General features: G+C 40.7%; 1 protein-coding gene across 2 annotated transcripts in view; it reads right to left on the bottom strand.

Moving 5' to 3' along the window:
• LOC111273955 (uncharacterized) overlaps nt 1–14,822 on the bottom strand; it is a 76,537-nt gene extending 61,715 nt beyond the window's left edge. Inside the window, exons 1-2 of one of the 2 annotated variants that reach the window (XM_086967470.1) lie at nt 14,356–14,822; nt 14,071–14,162 (exon numbers count right to left, since the gene is read on the bottom strand). The gene's annotated coding sequence lies outside the window, so the exon portion shown is untranslated. Of the gene's footprint in view, nt 1–14,070 lie in introns of both variants that reach the window. The other variant, XM_022855991.2, reaches the window with a different exon arrangement.
• Nucleotides 14,823–17,745: the final 2,923 nt, after the last annotated feature.

Raw genomic sequence — 17,745 nt, forward strand, 5'->3', positions numbered from 1 at the left:
ACAGTGGTAGGCAGTATTAGTATAATCATTAGGTAAGCTGCCAACAACCTGAAAGATTGACATTATTATGTAGAGCCTATACTTGTTATGAATTCTCTCACTCAAACTCTAGTCGTTTCAAATGTACCCTACTCAACCGGACCAGCGTCATATTTTTTCAGCTTTCACCTGAGAAGCTGTCTACATGTGGACTGAATTTTGATGCCGGTCAAAAAAGAATTATCATTAACGCGGTTTGTTCAGATAATTGTTCAAAAAAACTCGTTCAATTCGAGCAATACACCGCCTCTTCTGGACCTCCGCCGTCCACAAGGAATAGGCGGCAAAAATTGTGTCGCCTGCACAAGAACGCTCGCGATTTAGTATGTTGACATGTGGCTGCAAAACGATAGAGAATGTCCGCTGATACGATGTTTCTTAAATGAAAGTGGCGCTTCATTTTACTCTGCTTTGTTCAGCTTAGCATGCTCGTGTCCAATGTGTTAATAGGCGAATACCCATAATAAACTCGCTCCTACTAAACTGGAGTGATGGCTGATAGTGCCAACTGTTTGCTCCATGTCCAGTATGACCTCACAATTCACCGCGTCCGTACTTGGATAAACAATGGCTGGCACGCTAATAGCGGACGCGGCAGAAGGCATCACGGCCATTTGTCAAGCGATTACCAATAAAGGCTAAGCGGAAGTACTGCATGCGCTAGGAGCAAACGAAGGGGAGCAGCCAAAATTTGTTTTATTGAAATCCTTTCGGCGGGCGGGCCGTAGCTCTGTCCCATATTGTTCTCTCAGTTGGTCGTCGCATCGCGGAAGTCGTGCGACTCGGCTAGAATCAGATGTTGGGCAATTTGCATGACGTACCAATTAATTGCCGGCTAGCATGAATGTGCATATAGAATGTTGATTCTATATACGGTGATAAAGAAAGGATTCAACAGGGCACGGACATCGTCACAGGATGCATATGTTACCTTTCGAGTGGCCTTAAAATAATGTGTTTGTAGATACGATCCTAAAAGCTGGTTGAAGTTACCTTCTACGCATCTAGTTAGGGAGGTGGTTATTTAGCCTCCCGAGTTTCTAATGAATCAGTGACGTTTATTCAACGGCGTTTGGCATAACCATTTAGATGCACGTATTGAACGCTTATGTGCAGGTTAAGCTGAATCATCTATTTCGACCAGCGATTATAAACGTAGAAAGGCCTCTTTGAAAAAGTATTTGTCACTGTTTTGCAGTTGTAAATGCGGTTCACGTTAAACGAATACGCTTTGGCGTTTAAGTGCACTAGCAAGATATTTCGGGTCTACATACGGTGTCTCAGAGTCATGCCCCGTCTATATATTAAGCGACTTAAAATGTAAAGCGTCTCCCCGTACCATACGGTTAGAAAGCAAAAAATAAGCATAAAATTGCGGTGTGTCATGACTCGTATTTCTTGATCTTCATCATTATTACTCAATTGGTTTATGCTAATGTTGTCTCGATTAAAGTTCCATTTGTTACCTAAACGACCCACACTCATCAATCTTTAAATAGGCCCAAACTCAATGTTTGCCTTCGTGCCTCAAATATGTATGCGAACACATATTCCAGAGAGTTTGCCCTTTTTTATCGGTGCTGATGGCAACTATAGTGGATTAGCGTCTAGACGGATGCGGCATTTACTCAACTCTCGCCCTTCGATCCTGTTCGCCCTTTCAACTCGTCGGCTGCTTCGTAAATGCCATTGGTGCGGATTTTAGCACGCATCGCTACATGCCTTCGCACAGTAAAATTATCTGCAACGGATGGGTGTAAAGCTTTGTCGCACAACAAAATCGAACGCAGCGGACCTGTAAACAGGTAATACGTGTAACATCAGGAGAAACGTGACGTCTATAATTCGTTAGTTATACCTAGTATGCGAAAAAATGTTTCTTGGGTATAACAATCTGCCAGACAGAAACGTTGCTTAAAAGTCGCTAAATCCGTAATGTTGTTGCGTCATTTTTATCGGCCCCACTCATACAACACCGATAATTTGTAATGGTATACATAGCTCGCTAGTTTCGTCATCTTTAAATTGAGGGAAAAAATTCGAATTGAGCGCTGTTCCACATCGATCGTAATCGGCCGTAACTTTTACGGCCGATTACGACCGATCATTATGTATTAAATATGGCTTACGGTCGGTATCTTTGTCTTAGCTTTGGATTAACACATAAACGGCTGGCCTTGAGCGATTGCTATTTCTATTCGATGTCATTGACCAGCAGAGATTCCTTTTGAAGTTCTTCCCTAACGGCATATTAACGAAATGTATTATGCTTTAACATCCTATACCTCTGAATAATGGCATTTACGGCATATAAATTGCATATAAATTGCACATTGAAATGCTATGAAAAGCAATCGCTTTCATAGCTACAAACTTAAAGCGTGGTCGATGATACCCTGGGCAGGGTTTGTGCACTCGCCGTTTGCACTTTATGGGCACACTATAGTTCCTGTAAAGGCACGTAGCGGTTCCACGGCACCAGCGGAAAACATAGCCTATCAATAACACGATAATCAAGGGCCCTTGTTTTTTGTAGAGAAAGATGGAAATCTTCCATTAGAATACACTCTGCTTTGGATGATCTAAAATAGTTACTTGTCTGCTAATGAACAACGCTTCATAGAAACCTAGCCAGCTAGCTAGCGAAGGTTTAGTCTCTCTTTGTCTAAGAGATGAATATTCTAATGTTGTCTCAATTACAGATTAAAAAGCTTGGTAGAATCGGATCGTAAGACTCGGTGATAAGGCTCCTTATCGATCTTCCCACCAGTTTCTGATTTTCGTTGGTTCGGCCATTGGACTCTCGAAAGCCTTCCACTTCCTTTCGCGGTCGCAGCTGATGTGTTTGATGCGCGAGGCCACTAGTAGACGAGGATGTGAACAGGAACAGGATAAGTCGTTGAAGCCCTTGCATCATACAGACCTTGCACCTCTGTCGTGTATATATTCAGTATGTGCAAGCAGATGAATCTTCTTCCCACGCAAATTTCGAGCAGCATGCCGCGGATTGTACAGATCTACAGCGGAATTGGGCCGCCAGCAGCTGCAACATTCGTTGGGGGCACATGACGAAGGCGCTGCCTCGGTAGCAACGACAAAAAAGTACGCACATATTCTACCCATGAATCTTTCTGACTTATCTACGTTTGCTTGCAGTGAGAAAAAAAAAACATGCAGGAATAGCTGACATCTAAAAGTCGTATAGTCCTCATGGTATTGACAGAGTTAGGATCTGTCAGAACGCAATCAGTAAGTAGGAAAAGCACAACCGATTCTCCATGCAAGCCCCGCTTGACAGCTTTTCTGGCACAGACAAATCTCTATGACGAAGCAAAATCGGATAGAGAACGACAACAAGATGAAATAGTAATGGTTATTGATCCTATTGTATACATCTCAGATAAATCTTTAGCATAGATTTAGTAATGAAGTTAATGCAGATAGTGCTAGAACATGCTTCAAATGCAATATTCGAAAGGCACTGCGAGCAGAAAAATGTCTTAATTCAATAGTGTAGTTAATGAAACCTTGTATTGTCGCATGTAGTACACTGTGCTTTTGAGAACTCCTCGAGGTCTTTCCTCGTTGTTGTAACTACGTCTGGACGAGCACGTAACTTTAAGTTTGCTAAAAATTCCAAACACTCACGTAGGAGATAATCAGAGCCTGAATAAATTCAAACGATATCACCAATAAAAGCCCTAATGTGAGAGCAGCAGTGCTCATATATTTTTCAAGGTAATTACCTTTATGAATAAAAAAAAAAGGATCTGTGTTTCCTCTGTGGTCATTTTTAGTTTTGGTTTTCCTGAATAAATGCATCTTATAGACGACAAAAATCCTGTAGTGGCTGAGAAAAGGTTCCACGTCGGTTGTTGCCGGGTCCGAATCTCATCAATAATCCAAAATCTCCCTAACGGCTCCCCAAACAGCAATGCCGTAAAAATCCGCAATTTTTATCACTATCTCGCACCTTGGAAACCCAGGAGGTTCAGGTTAAAAAAAATTCCATCTTTGTTTTGCTCTTACTGAACCGGATTTACTAAAACGAGGTTTGCGAGTTGTTTTTCATTTCAGAAGAAAGATGGAAGGGAATAGAAAAAGGCCGACATGCTGAGAGCCGCCTAAATTCTGCTCGATTCACTTATTTTGAAGCTTCTCGTTTTCTTCTCTCTCTTCGTTCAAGAAAATCTATCTTCCATTCCTTTAGTTTTTGTATACCTGTAAAAGGCGCAACGTAGCGTGCGTCCTTGCTTTGTTATTTCCACAGCTTGAAACTGCGTAGAGCAATCTCTAATGTGGGTTTTATAGAAATCTAAAAAAAAAGCGAGCACCACGCTCGGTTTTTTTTAGATTTAGAAATGCAATTTTAGACACTGCATTTAAAATGGGTTCAGGTTCAAATTTAAAAAAGCTCACGGTAGCCTGATATCGGTCCACAGCTGTAGCCCAGTTGTCTCACTGCGACAAATCTATGTTTCGTTTGATTTAATCCAGTCGTTCCAGCTACGCAACAAAAGCAAATATACACACTTAGCTTAGCCCGCTTCCAGGCTTTAAACGCAATTAGACGACCTTATAGAAACAAAAATTTCCAACATTCAAAATTACACATAGAAGTGATTTGGTTTCTTTTTGTTCGTTATACAACTAGCTCTCTTTACAAATTGAGAACTTGTTTTTAGATTAACACATGAATATTCGCTTCGTTTACAACCCTAGAATACGTACACCTACGGGAAATGAATATAGGAAGACTTATCTATCGTGTAGTTGAATTTTGCAATATGTATTACGCCTATTATACACCAGGACCGATGCGAAGAAAATCTTTGAAAAAATCTTTCTATACTGCTTTGTTTATGCGCAGTCGAGCAAGGTCGATAGTTTCAATTACGGAATTACTACTACTACTACTACTAGACTAGACGGAACTACTGGACTAATCTTTACTTGACACAGGAAATTGACTTGCTTATCCTAAAACCGGGTTATCACTGCGAAACATTATTAAGGGACTCACCTTTCAATTTCCTGCGAGGTTAGTGTTTATCAAAGGGTCAACTCTAATATGGGCTTAAGCAGACTTGCTTTTAACACGGGATGAACGATTCAACAGCTCTGTCTCATGTAGAGTTTAGATGGACCGCGTTTTAAACAATGCGAAAAATTAAACTCTTCGATCTTGGTTAGGTTAGGTCAGGTTTTCGAAGGCAGATTTGCAAATTCACTAAGATGGCTTCTCGTGTGCTAGCATAAGATGGAGATAACGGGCGGATTCATTTCGCGGTCACAATGCTAGTTATTTCAGATACCCGAATTACATTGGCGTGATAGTTTAATTTCACAGTAATCATGTGTGCGTGAAAACAATCCAATAATATATGAGATAATACTATAACAAAAATCACTCACTGTAGGCCTACATAAATCCAAAAAGAGTTTAGTCCATTACGACGTTTACGGACACACCTTCGAAAAGTAGCTGTCGAGCTTATGAGTTACCCATCTGTGGCAAGAGAAAGAAATCAGCGTTTTGTGATTGGTGATTCCTCTACGATTATAATCAAACTTCGGATTTAATCGTGTTCGTGAGTGCCATGAATGGCACTTGTGCGGCCCTGTGAGAAATTGTACGTTTACGAATCTTCGCTTCTGATAACTTCCACGTTTCAAATGCCCCATAACGTATCCAGTTTTAGCCACAAAGGTTGGCCTCGCATGTCTCTATAACGAGAAGCATTAAGAGTGAGGTAACAAACATCCATCCGACAACACCTGCTTTGGGCTTGTACCGTCTTCATAATGTGTAGGCTCCATAATGCCGTTACCCGGTGATCACGCAAATAATCAGTTCTGTTTCTTCACCGATTCAGTCAAGCAGATACTCGAATCGACCGAAAAAGATTATTTGTTCTACAAAATTAGGAACGTGTTGCAGCGGCCCAGCGGGAAACCTACGACACTTTATGGGATTTGTGATCTTGAGATGCTGGGATAATCGAATCTTATAATATTAAACACCGAGATCTTCGCAAATCACGCGCGATGAAATACCCTACGATAAGCCCCACTGTAGCAATTCATGAAAGCACAGCGGCGTTTGAATTTCTAAACACGTTTCCAACTGCAGTTTTCTACCTTGTAGGTCCTTGGTGAGTGTCCGAGGCGCCAAACAATAAATACAGAGACGTTTTAAACCTTTGGACAAGATGGTTCAAAAACGTCTTGGAAGTTGCACTAGGTGCTATCGTCGCAACAATTATTTTTATGAAAAGAAGCAAATATCCCTAATCGTTTGACATGAAATCCATGATTAAACGAAATGTTCTGCCAGTTCTTATGATGGTGAGTTCATCTGTAACTTGATTGCAGCATAAACATTTGGATCAAGTTGATCCAGCACGTAGTTGTGTCCGCGCCTAAAAATACTTCCCTTTCTCAACTTCCCTCGCTTGCGTTCCCCTTGTTCGATCTACATCGTATGTTAGCGTAGTGCAACAGTGTTACGTTCTTAATGCGAAAACTAGAAGGGACATCCCACGGATGGATGTTCCAGGCTAAAAGGATACATTTTCGACACCATCTGTACTGTGCGTTTCGTCAAGGCCAAATCGTTTGCCTTGCCCAAAAAGACATTTGCCTTGTGTACCGTAATAAAGCTATTGGTCAAAGAAGTGCTCAAGAGTGGATTGCCAAGTTCGACAAAATTTCCGGTACCTAGCTCATGGCCCTTGCTCTGGCCGACCGTCTGAGTTTGATGATGCCACATAAGGTATCTGACAAACAACCCGGAAATTGACCTCAGGCTTTCTGAATTCAACGAGAAATTACGACATAACACTGTATCTCAATATCCTGTTTGGTATCGTCATGCAGCCAAAAAGACCGATTTTTGGTAGAACTCTCACCGGCAATTTAAAATTTTGTCGGTACGACAACATGAACCAAAGATCGAAACGGATAGCTCCAAGAAAGAAGATAAGGTACGGGAGAATCTTGATCCAAAAAAGATTACGCTTGGCGTTTGGTGGCATTACGAAGGCCTAATTCATTGGGAATAGCAAAATGGTTAATCGGCACGTTTACTTTCTTTAGCTGCCTAACTGTTTAAGAAAAAAGACCCAACAAACGAGGTAGCCACACACACGACAAAAATCGCCAAGGATACTCTCCTGGACTTCAAATGGAAGGTTTGCTTGCACCCTTTATATTTTTCAGACCTTGCAATAAAAGATGGCGCGAAGTCGTGAATAATAACAGGGAATACATAATATGATATAACTTATTGACATAGGAGTAAGAAGTAGTGTCGTATTTCCTACCCCGCAAAGGGGCGCCGAAACTTCCTTTCCAACAATTGATATTCTATCACAGATTTGGTGTGCTTTACGAACTCGTATATTTAATTCGACATTTTTACGGTACACAGTAGTGCGTGTCGAAAGCAGTAAGACTAGCTGAAGTAGAACTCAACTAACGACAGGTTCAAAAACGAGCTTAATGTACGCTTTATGAAACGAAACCAATAATACCCGCTTTCACCATATAGTTTCAAATATTTATACACTTGATATATTGAGATGGTAAATGTAATATACCTCATACCATTTAGGCAACGTGTATATGGCGCTAATAAACAAACGGTACCTAATCCACTGAACAATTTTTCCGGGAGATATAATGGATAGCGCGAATGAAAGTACGTCATTACAGCGCACCGTAAGCGTCGTAGTAACAAAGATAAGTTTCCTAAACGTTACTATAGTAAGTTATTTAGAATGCCAAGTGCTTCAATTCACCTATTGAGACAAGTAGCTACTGAATAACAATAGCAGCACCTGTAGTAGGGAATACAACGGCGTAGTAAAAAGCTTCCCGCATTTCACGCAGTTTGCACCGGTTCTCATGCGGCCAATTTATAACTCCAAACTACCGTGACAACGGTTTTTGAAAGGCATCAGCAAGGGCGTGCGTGCCCGATTAGTGAAATCTTCCATAAATTGCTCCGTTCGCAGACGTGAAGCCGCGACGAACGGCGATTTAGCACCAGTCCACTGACTGGCGGACTTGTTCGGCTCGTCCATTGCCATTTAGCTAGTACTGCTCTATTGATAGTAGTGACCATGCTGCAAGTGGCGGCGGTGACAGGAGCGTGACGAAACGCACAACAAATGACGATCGAACCTCGCCAGATTTGATTTACATCTAGAATAGGTGATGCACATAAGTAAGCAGAATTTACCACGCGACTCTGATTAAAAGGGTGTGAGTGGAGTTTGTATTTAAGGATATATACACTTTTTTGTACTCTTGAGGGATGCCGTTAGTTCAGCAACGATCGGAATGGGTGGTTAAGCATATTACTTAAGCTTTCAAGCAATATTTTTTCCTGCCTGTAAAGACTGTAAAACCACCATTGCTAGTTCATGCATTCATGGGTCTCTTTACTTTAGGTCACATACCAAATAAGCAGCTATTTCAGCATGAAGTCTGTTAGAAGACGGATTAAGTAGAGCTCACGGCGGTCTTCAAATCAAGCTTGTCCGTTGACTGTTATAACAAATCTACCCAAATATGTCGAATAATAAATCACTGTGTAGGTTGGAAAGTGGATGGGACGTTTGTTCGTCGGCTTTAGCATCCTCAGATCTGTCAGTCCAGTGACATATCGTCTAGAGGTGCTATATAGATATATATAGTTTAAAACACATCTCCGCACTTTATGGTATCGATTACAAAAAAAATGTACCTACTAACACATACTAACCTAACCAGTATTATATTTTCAATAAAAGGTGTTAAGAAGACCGTTGAATTGGTATTGACATGATCTTCATCTTACATCATATTAGACGGGACAGATATTCAATAACCAGTAATTATCAGTACTATTTGAAACAAAAAAAATTCGACGATATGTGACATTTAAGAGTTCTACTATTTAGGATCTCTGCCATTGTGATGGAGGAACGGCTCGAAGTAAGCCAGTTCCAAATGAGCCTAACTGTGAATGTGCTCTGGTCTAATGAAGTTCTAGCTTCGTATAGTCGTAAGAATTTCACAGTAATATTTACAAGGGGTTTTTTTTTAACGTTTTTAGGTAACTACACACTGGCAGAATCTTCACCACATATCGTTATTTTTGACGCTTATCTGTATGCTTCTGAAGGCTAGCTATTCTAGCATGCACCAATATTACTCAACGATTTTCCAAAAGTTTTTTTGACTACAGGTATTATTTAAATGAATATTACCAACAGAAGACAAGAAATCTTCATCGTATAGCTTAGTTTGGCACCTTACGCCGCCGTGAAATAAAAGTATCGAATTCAAATTATGTTGGCTGAGACTGGTTATGGCCTAGATACTCTATGCACCCAACGCGCCAAACGCTGCGTGGATACGACACGAGTTTGATATTCAGCCGATTATCTGTGCACCTGCTTCAGGCCGTTTCATCTCTCTGTTGTAGCAACACGTGAGGGCTGGTTGATTTCGGTGGGCGCTTGCCGCGGTGGCTTCGCATGAACATCATTATCCCGGCCACGCGGAGGTGGGTGCGTTGAGGGGTAACGGTTGGGCCTGCTGACGTGCTTCGAACGCGGTAGGAACGCTACCGAAGCAGCACTATAGCGACCGCGGGCCACTGGACAACCTCACTAGAAGAGAATATAGAGCCAAAGGTTCACCGCTGCGGAGTATCTGCACCCTCAGAAACCTGTAAAAAGAAACTAGAAACGATGATCTGAAGCACAGAATTGTGAGACGTATTTTCGTATCGTTCTACGTACACATTTTGTGGTAATAGCTTCAACTGCATTTTATGTGTATTGGACATTATTTCGAACGGATAAATTACTTACGATATGGTTGTCTTATCGCTTACACAAGAATTGCTTTTCGATGGCTATTATCATATCCAAAGAGCACGAAGTCGAAAACTCTAGTGAAGTATATGATACACAATTCTATGTTTCTCAATGTCCACAACGAGTAACGTTTGACAGACGATCAACTTATAAAACAAACTACTTGGTGAGAAAAATTTACGTATTTGACATATGGTAACGGCCGACATTGCAGACTGTAAATTAGCACCACTCACAAATAGTGTAATTTGCAAAAGATTGAGGTGCGCCAACATAGAAAAAACAATACCAAGTCATGTGATCTAGTTGAAGTCTCGTAGAGACCTATTCCTATTTTACTTCAGAACTAAGGTTTCAGCGTTAACTGGTCATTTAAACAGGATGTAAAGGCTTTTCGAGTGACAACTCGTAAGAGGTAGCATAATATTTTTTCTTCACATAGTTAATGAAATCTGGTGCATCAGATTATGGGGGGCGGGGGGTACTCTAAATTTCCAAGGTGCGTATGTTCTCATAAATATCTTCGTGGCCTTATTTCTCCATTGCAAAGAGTTGTCGTTTATACAAGTAGACATAAGCTTTGAAAATTGAACGATGGGTTGGTAGTACAATTGCACACCTACCACTGATTTTTGTCTAAAAAGCTGGAGCCCAGCTGACAAAGATCTCATTTCAATAGGAAAAAATTGAGGATAAGGTTAAGCGTAGCAATGCCCGCGTTGTAACAAAAACCAAATCGTATCTTATATTCAGCCTGAAATTTCAATTTGTTAAAAAACACTGTGCGACCGAACTTTGACATAGTTGTAATCTTGAATGAAAATCAGGCTTCCCGTGATTGAATTTTTCCCAAATTTTGTTACATGTATGTTACCGTATGATGTAGCTGCTTATCATGTCACATATACAGGAATAAGAACCTGGCGCTATACTGTCCAAGACTAATATGATATCGTCAAGTCAAGACTAATGCTCCATCACTAGCAGAAAGTGGCGTACCGTATCTTCAATGGCTCACGGTGGCTATTTCTATGTATATGTCTTAAGGCAGGGTCCTTTTCGTAAAGCGATTAGACCACACGACTAAGTTGATACTAAACTTAATCCTCTTAAAACCTAATTATCGGAAAGGATTGCTACGCATATGCATTGAGCTTTTGAAGCAATAAAATCTATAAATATGTACCATTGGTTTTCTAAGCGATTCTAACAAAATATAGAATTATCTAATAATAGGAACGTCATTCAGTTCAGGTTATGTTGTTTTCCACGTCATGCTAGGTACCTTTCATATATTATCCTTGAAACGATTTTCGCTTTACTCTCTTTTTCTCTACAATCTGCTTTTTCTCCCACTGTGGTTCATTGCGGCTCTGCAAACGGATAAGTGAGCCGTGGAAGGACCTATATGGCCGTTTGTCCCCAACCATAATTTCAGCTTCTTGGACAGCAGCTGCGGCGGTTAGTATGATGCTGCTGCTGGATCCGGCAAAAAAGTAAAAAGGAGCGTTTGGAGAACCTGAAGGTCGATAAGATACTAGCGGCAACGTAGAGACTCATTGCATCGTTTGTCCCTCTCTGTTAAAATCAGCCCATAGAGGTACATCAGAGGTGCTATATGTCGCCCCTCCCGTTCCTGGCGGCCGCCAAACGACCGCGACAAAAGAGCGTCGTTCTAAGGGGTTTTGCTTGCCTTCTCTCTTTCGCAAACAGAAATACTTTTTCTCCAACATTTTTTCTTTGAATGATTTCTTCGAGAAGCGATTATTGAAGCGGACTTCTCATATTTGCTTTAAACGGTACCCTTTTATCTTTCCTTTTAACAAGATAAATTCAAAATATAGTTTACAGACAATAAGTTGTAATTGAATAGATTTACGTAATAGACCTATATATGTGTAGCCTGGTGGTTTTTCAAGCAGCCATATTCAGTTTGTTTTTGTGGCCTCTTCCTTAGTTAGTCAAGGGTTCAGTAGCCGAGTTACTACTTTCTATAAACATATTTCCACTACGCACTTATAGTGACGCTGGGTGGATTTCTAGTCGACAAACCACAGCCCATCAGCCTTTCGGAAGTGGGCATGCCTTTTTTCTTAATACGCCCCTTGGAAGGCCACCCCAACGGCCAACCATGTGTGCTGTTGGTGCCAGCCACCAGGTGATGAGCTAATGATTCGTGTCATTTTCATATTTGCAGCAAGAGGGTAGCAGAAGGGGACTAGAAGAGGAAAAAACCACTACGACATAATGCAGCCTGCGTCCATAGGTGTTCGTATTTAACATCGATCCTCGCCTGGCTTAGTGTACTCATAGCCGTTCCCTTAGGCTGTTCGGTATATCTGCGTCGCTGGACGCAAATTAGAAGCAAGCTAAAAGCCTCGGGCTGCCGCCAATACCACTGCCGCAAGGGTTGGTATACCGCGATACCACCCGTCCCGTCCGTTTTTACCTTGTTACCTCAGAGTCCTTGGCCACGAGGTTTACCGTCCCAAGTACATATAGCTATGGGTAGTTGAAAAACCAGCTGTATGGCGACACGTACGGTGGGGGTGCTTTTCAACACAAGCTATACTTCTGCTGCTGTTGCCTTGTTTAGGTTCACCTTGCAGGGTCCCAGACATTCTCTTCTTGTTCAGTTCAAACAAAGCAGGTGAAATTAAAGCTAATATTGTAGTGAGCCTCTCGCGCAAATTCATATATTTATGGACTACCTTAAAATGGTCTATATGCATTTGTTAAGGAGACGCTAGACCAGCTTTTGTATACACGAAATATATGTACACCGCCTGCTTTTCTTTATGAAATATAGTAAAACTCTTGTCAGATGAAATAATGAAAACTCTGCTAAGCTGTCTTTCACGCTGTCGTCTCTTTGAGCACGGTTACTATTGATTAATAACCGCCGGTTTTTTTAGTGTCTGATGGCTCACCGTAAAAATGTCCTTATTGACACATGGTCTTGATTGCAAACACACGAGGACGCAAAGAAAAAATTGGCGAATTCACTTCAAACGGGTCAATATTACAATCGGGCTCATCGTACTGCGATTATAGTATTCCAAAATCTTATCTTAACTGGTTCATGTTTAACAATAACAAACATTTTATGGAATTTTGTTTCTAAGCAACAACCGGAATGGGCCATTACGTTCAGTGTAAAGCATGAAAAATGGGGGCAGAGTGCTCCTTTGGAGTAGACATCGTTGGAAAAAAGTAAAAGATGCTTAGGAAGAGAAAAGTCCCTCACATTGCCTCAGTTCTTCTAAATTCGTTATGTTGCTCGTCCAGCTCTGCCTTTACCTCTCGCCCTCTCTGCGCTAGTAAAACGACTGGTATCATTAACTGCTATCGAGCAACACTCACCGGATAAAACGCCGTCGAATATAACATAGGTAACACAAAGATACGGATGGTCTTTTTAACGACAGGTAACATCGAGACGGTACTTAGAAACTTTTTGTCTAACGCAGACTGTCTTGTGGAAGGGCAGACACCGAAAGCAGCACGAGAACCAGCGGCAGACATACAGCGACGGAATACGCTCGAACGGTTTCACGGCAAGTGGAGCCTTTTGCACCAGTTGAAATGAGCATCGAATCTGAGTGTGCCAGCACTGCTTCTATATCAGTTTCTATTTTGCGGCTTTGGAGTCGTCCGTGTCATCTAGAGAGAATATTTGTTCTTACGAATTCGTCGAGGCAAAAGCTGCTGTAGCACTAGTATTGAACAGCGAGCAGATGGGGAAGTATGACAGAGTACTGAATTGAGTAGGTACTTTTGGAAATCGATATAATGTCACACTTCGCAAGTCACGTCTTGCACTTGCCGCAATAACCAACGGTAAGCTAGGACCGATCCCCTGCACGGTTCAATGACCAGTCGAGAACGCAGCCAACATATTACAATACATAATCGTGCATAATATATAGTAGTTGCAACTCAAAATGTAGTGTTTTGCTTTACGTACGGATGCAAATTCTATATAATCGTTCAGATTGTTAGAGGCTAAAAGTTGAGAACATGCATCCAGCGTCCTATCATACATTATCTATGTACTCAAGAAGAAAAAATGTACTTATGTACAATTCGTGTTAAGAAAAAGTACTACTGATACTTTGAAATGTTGTTCTAATATACTTTCTTGAGTAACTTCTTTTACCTTCTGGATTCCAGCGAGACAATTTCAGTTGTCCTCCAAATGAGCACTCTATCCTTTCAGGTAGTCGCACACTGATTAACGAAATCACTTAGCTTAAATATCACAGGTTAATTAATTAGCTAGTTGTCGTCGATCACTCAGGAACAACCACAAGGCTGATTGGTGCTTTTCTTTATACAACTAAAACAGGTCGCACATCAGAAACATTTTGCATGTTCCATATGTTAGCACGTCTTCATAAGCGTCTTTTCTTTTCGTCTTGTGACAGTTAACTATTTAACTTACCCATATGTATCATAAATGCCTCAACGAACACACGGTGTGCACCTTTCACTTAAGTAATGGTGTTTCTCCTAGCTAGTTATGAAATTATCGTCGACACTTCTGCCCGTACTTAACTTATTCCACAGCTGTCCCCAGAGTAGTTGAATTTGTATAGATGGATTAGGTGAGTTGTTTGCTTTGAAAATTTCTTCGCAGCTGTACGTGTGTGAGAGCACGTTCTAATTGCGCTGTGTAATAAGTCGTTGTAAAACTAATTTAACCGCACCTGATCCTCTACGTACCCGCATTTGCCCAATCACAATCCTGGTTTTGACCAGATGAAGATCAGTGGATGATATATTGACCCGCCTTTTTCACAGTTAGTCACTAAGGGAGTCTGTTTTCTTTGCTTGCTGGAGTGCCAGTGAAGCTCTTACAGATGTAGAATGCTGCGACGATCACCACTCATAGCGAGACACTTTAGAGCTTCTGAGAGCAAGATTGGCCGTAGTAGGCACGTAAAGCTCTTAGCTTGCACTCGGCGTGCTCGGCGGAGAGGGCCACCCTCTCCAAAGAGCTCGAGTCCTTTCTCTCGGCCCAAACCTCGTTTCCAAGTGTTTTCCCCTTTCCTTTGCTTTACTGCGAGACGGACAGCAGGCAAGCTTTCAGGCCGCACTAACAGAATCAGTGGTACAGCATACACTATGTAGTAGCGTCGCAATGTCGTCCTTCACTTGCCTTGCTGTATCGTGTTATCTCTTGCCTTTCTCTTCTGTTCTTGCCGCTGGGCCAATCTGTTGTATCGTCTTTAAGGTCGTTTCTCCTTTTGGACGCCCGCTCATACACTTCTGATTTTCGTTGGCTTAAGAGAATCAGCCGGTAAGCACACTATCACGTAAACATATTTCGTCAAGCGTTCGGCACGAGAAAAGCTACATAAGGTAACGGTGTGGCGAACAATAGACGCGTATGTCGTTTACTAAAGAACGTGGATTCTGGACGAACGCAGAAAGAGCGGGTTTTTAATTAGATGAGGACAACACCTGAAGAAAGCACAAGAACGCGAGACGACGGTCGCTCCTGCACGGAGGAGTTTATTCCTATTTCAAGCTTTCCATCATCGACAAAAGAATAGAAATGACTATGGCATAGAAGCTGTGTCACAGTCACGACCCAAAAAAGCTTTATTATGGCAGTCACGAGGGCGGATAGGAATAGAGGAAAGCAGGAACGAATGAATAGAGCGCCAATACGATACATCGCATAACAGTTAAACAGATATAATCGATAGAAACCAATCGCTGTTGCAACTATCAGTAAGGCCATTGGAAGGTAAGCGGGCGAAAACGACGATTTACGCAGCGACCTAGATATTTACAAAAGTATGTCAATACTATTAGCAAAAGATGGCTGACCGGATATGAAAAACCTGAAGAATTTCAGAAAACAAGATACCAGCTGAAGGTAGAAGAACCCAATACCTCTCGTCGATTCTACATCGTGGTTGTTATTGTTGATTAAATTGTTAAAATTATAATAATGATGATATATTAAAATAATATCTAATCGTATTGTACACTATAATAATATATAGATGCGCAGTTACGGCCGTGAGACTTGATAGTAGGGCATAGACGGCGAAGATTTTCGTTCTATAAGAGGTCATGCCCTTCGCGACATATGATGTTTAACAGAATGAATGGGCCGGAGACCGCGAGTTGACACGAGAGGGCATTCTTTAGAAACTAGCTGATTGAATTAGTCATGTATTACCTTGAGCTCACTCATCAATACTGTCATTATTGATATAATTATTTTATTCGAATTATTAGACACTGCCATATTTTTTGTTTCTTTGTCAAATTTTGACTATTATTTGCTGTGGAAAAGGCAGACGTAACTGAGTGGAACAAAAATGCCAACATGTTTAGCTCAATTAAATGCAGTAGAATTTCCGAAATTGGTGAAAACAAAAAGACGGACGTTTAGTACCGGCTTTAGTACGGACATTTAGTACCGACTTCTTATAGAACTAAAAAATTTTAAGTCAGATATAAACATGTACTAAGCAAGCGCATGTTAGCTAAGCTTGCTACATATAATAACAGGGCACTTAGTGATAAATTTTTATGGCTAATTTTTATTCATATACAATTAATATTTAAAGCGTATCAAATGTATAGCTTCTTTTTTACCGCAGACGTTGCCGTTTTAATCACAAAAAGCTACAGATTTGCAAAGTTTAGTGGCTCAATGTAGCTTAGAAACCTTTTAGCTTTGATGGTTTTCTGCCATAGACTCTATCATTAAAATATTCCCACAAGCAAAAATTGATCGGCATCGTACAATGGTAATGAGCAAGATATTCTATCACTAACCTATTGTCCAGCCCATCTTTTGAAAGATGTCCAGATGCTTTTTTCTGTGCTAAACAGAATTCACCATCTTCTTAAAATGCATGCTAAAACAGCTTTTTGCCGTAACTCTATAGAACTGGTATTAGTTACTGCAATGACGCAACGAAATGCCATATTATAATGTAACTTCTCAAAAATATACATAGCACTTTTGTGTAACATATGGATTTACGGTTACAATTATGTCGAACGAGTGTGCCATCTGATATGTGTTTTAAACACTCCAAACAATCCTCATTGAAACGGTAAGGGGAGATAATCCCAATCGCGAACTTTATTTTCTTCGGTCCAGAGCACCTTCATTGATGGCCTGTATCATTATTGGAATGTAGGTTTTTTTCAATGTCCTGATTTTCAGCGTCCTAAAATGTGATGGACACGATTTGCTTACGCCAAGCCTAGGACATGGTTGTCCTACAGATTTTTACTGTGTTTTGTTATGGCTTTTCAATACTCTTTCTTGACTGGTAAAGCTCGTTGGTGTTCTTGGCCTTCTAAAACGCGATCTATAAACAAACTGAACACTTCCATTTATTTAAAGCTTATGTTTTATACGATTGACCGTAAGTCACGTAGGTGGGTCTACCAAAAACTTCCTGCGATATTATCTTCATATATCTACTAAGTCTTCGAACTTTTCATAATATTTCAAAATGAATCTTCTTTATTGGAAAGTTAATCTTAGTCCATCCAATATTTTCAATCAATTACAAACTAAAAGGAAAGAACAATCAGAAAATTATGACCAGTCAAATAATGTCTACATGTAATTTCTAAGGCGCCTATATTACTGAAACATGCTTAATTCGAGCTATTGTTTTTTAATGAAAAAAAAAAAAAAAAATAATAATAATCTCGTACTTTTCCATTTCTCAAAGCAACCAGTCGATACTATAATGACACTAAGAGTAGCCGGACCACTTAATTAAAAATATGTAAGTAGAGCGTTTTTCGTATTTTCTTAAAATTAACACATTTGTAGAGCAGAGCATCC

Source organism: Varroa jacobsoni, unplaced genomic scaffold (assembly GCF_002532875.2).
Source record: "Varroa jacobsoni isolate VJ856 unplaced genomic scaffold, vjacob_1.0 scaffold_240, whole genome shotgun sequence".
Taxonomy (NCBI): Eukaryota; Metazoa; Arthropoda; class Arachnida; order Mesostigmata; family Varroidae; genus Varroa; species Varroa jacobsoni.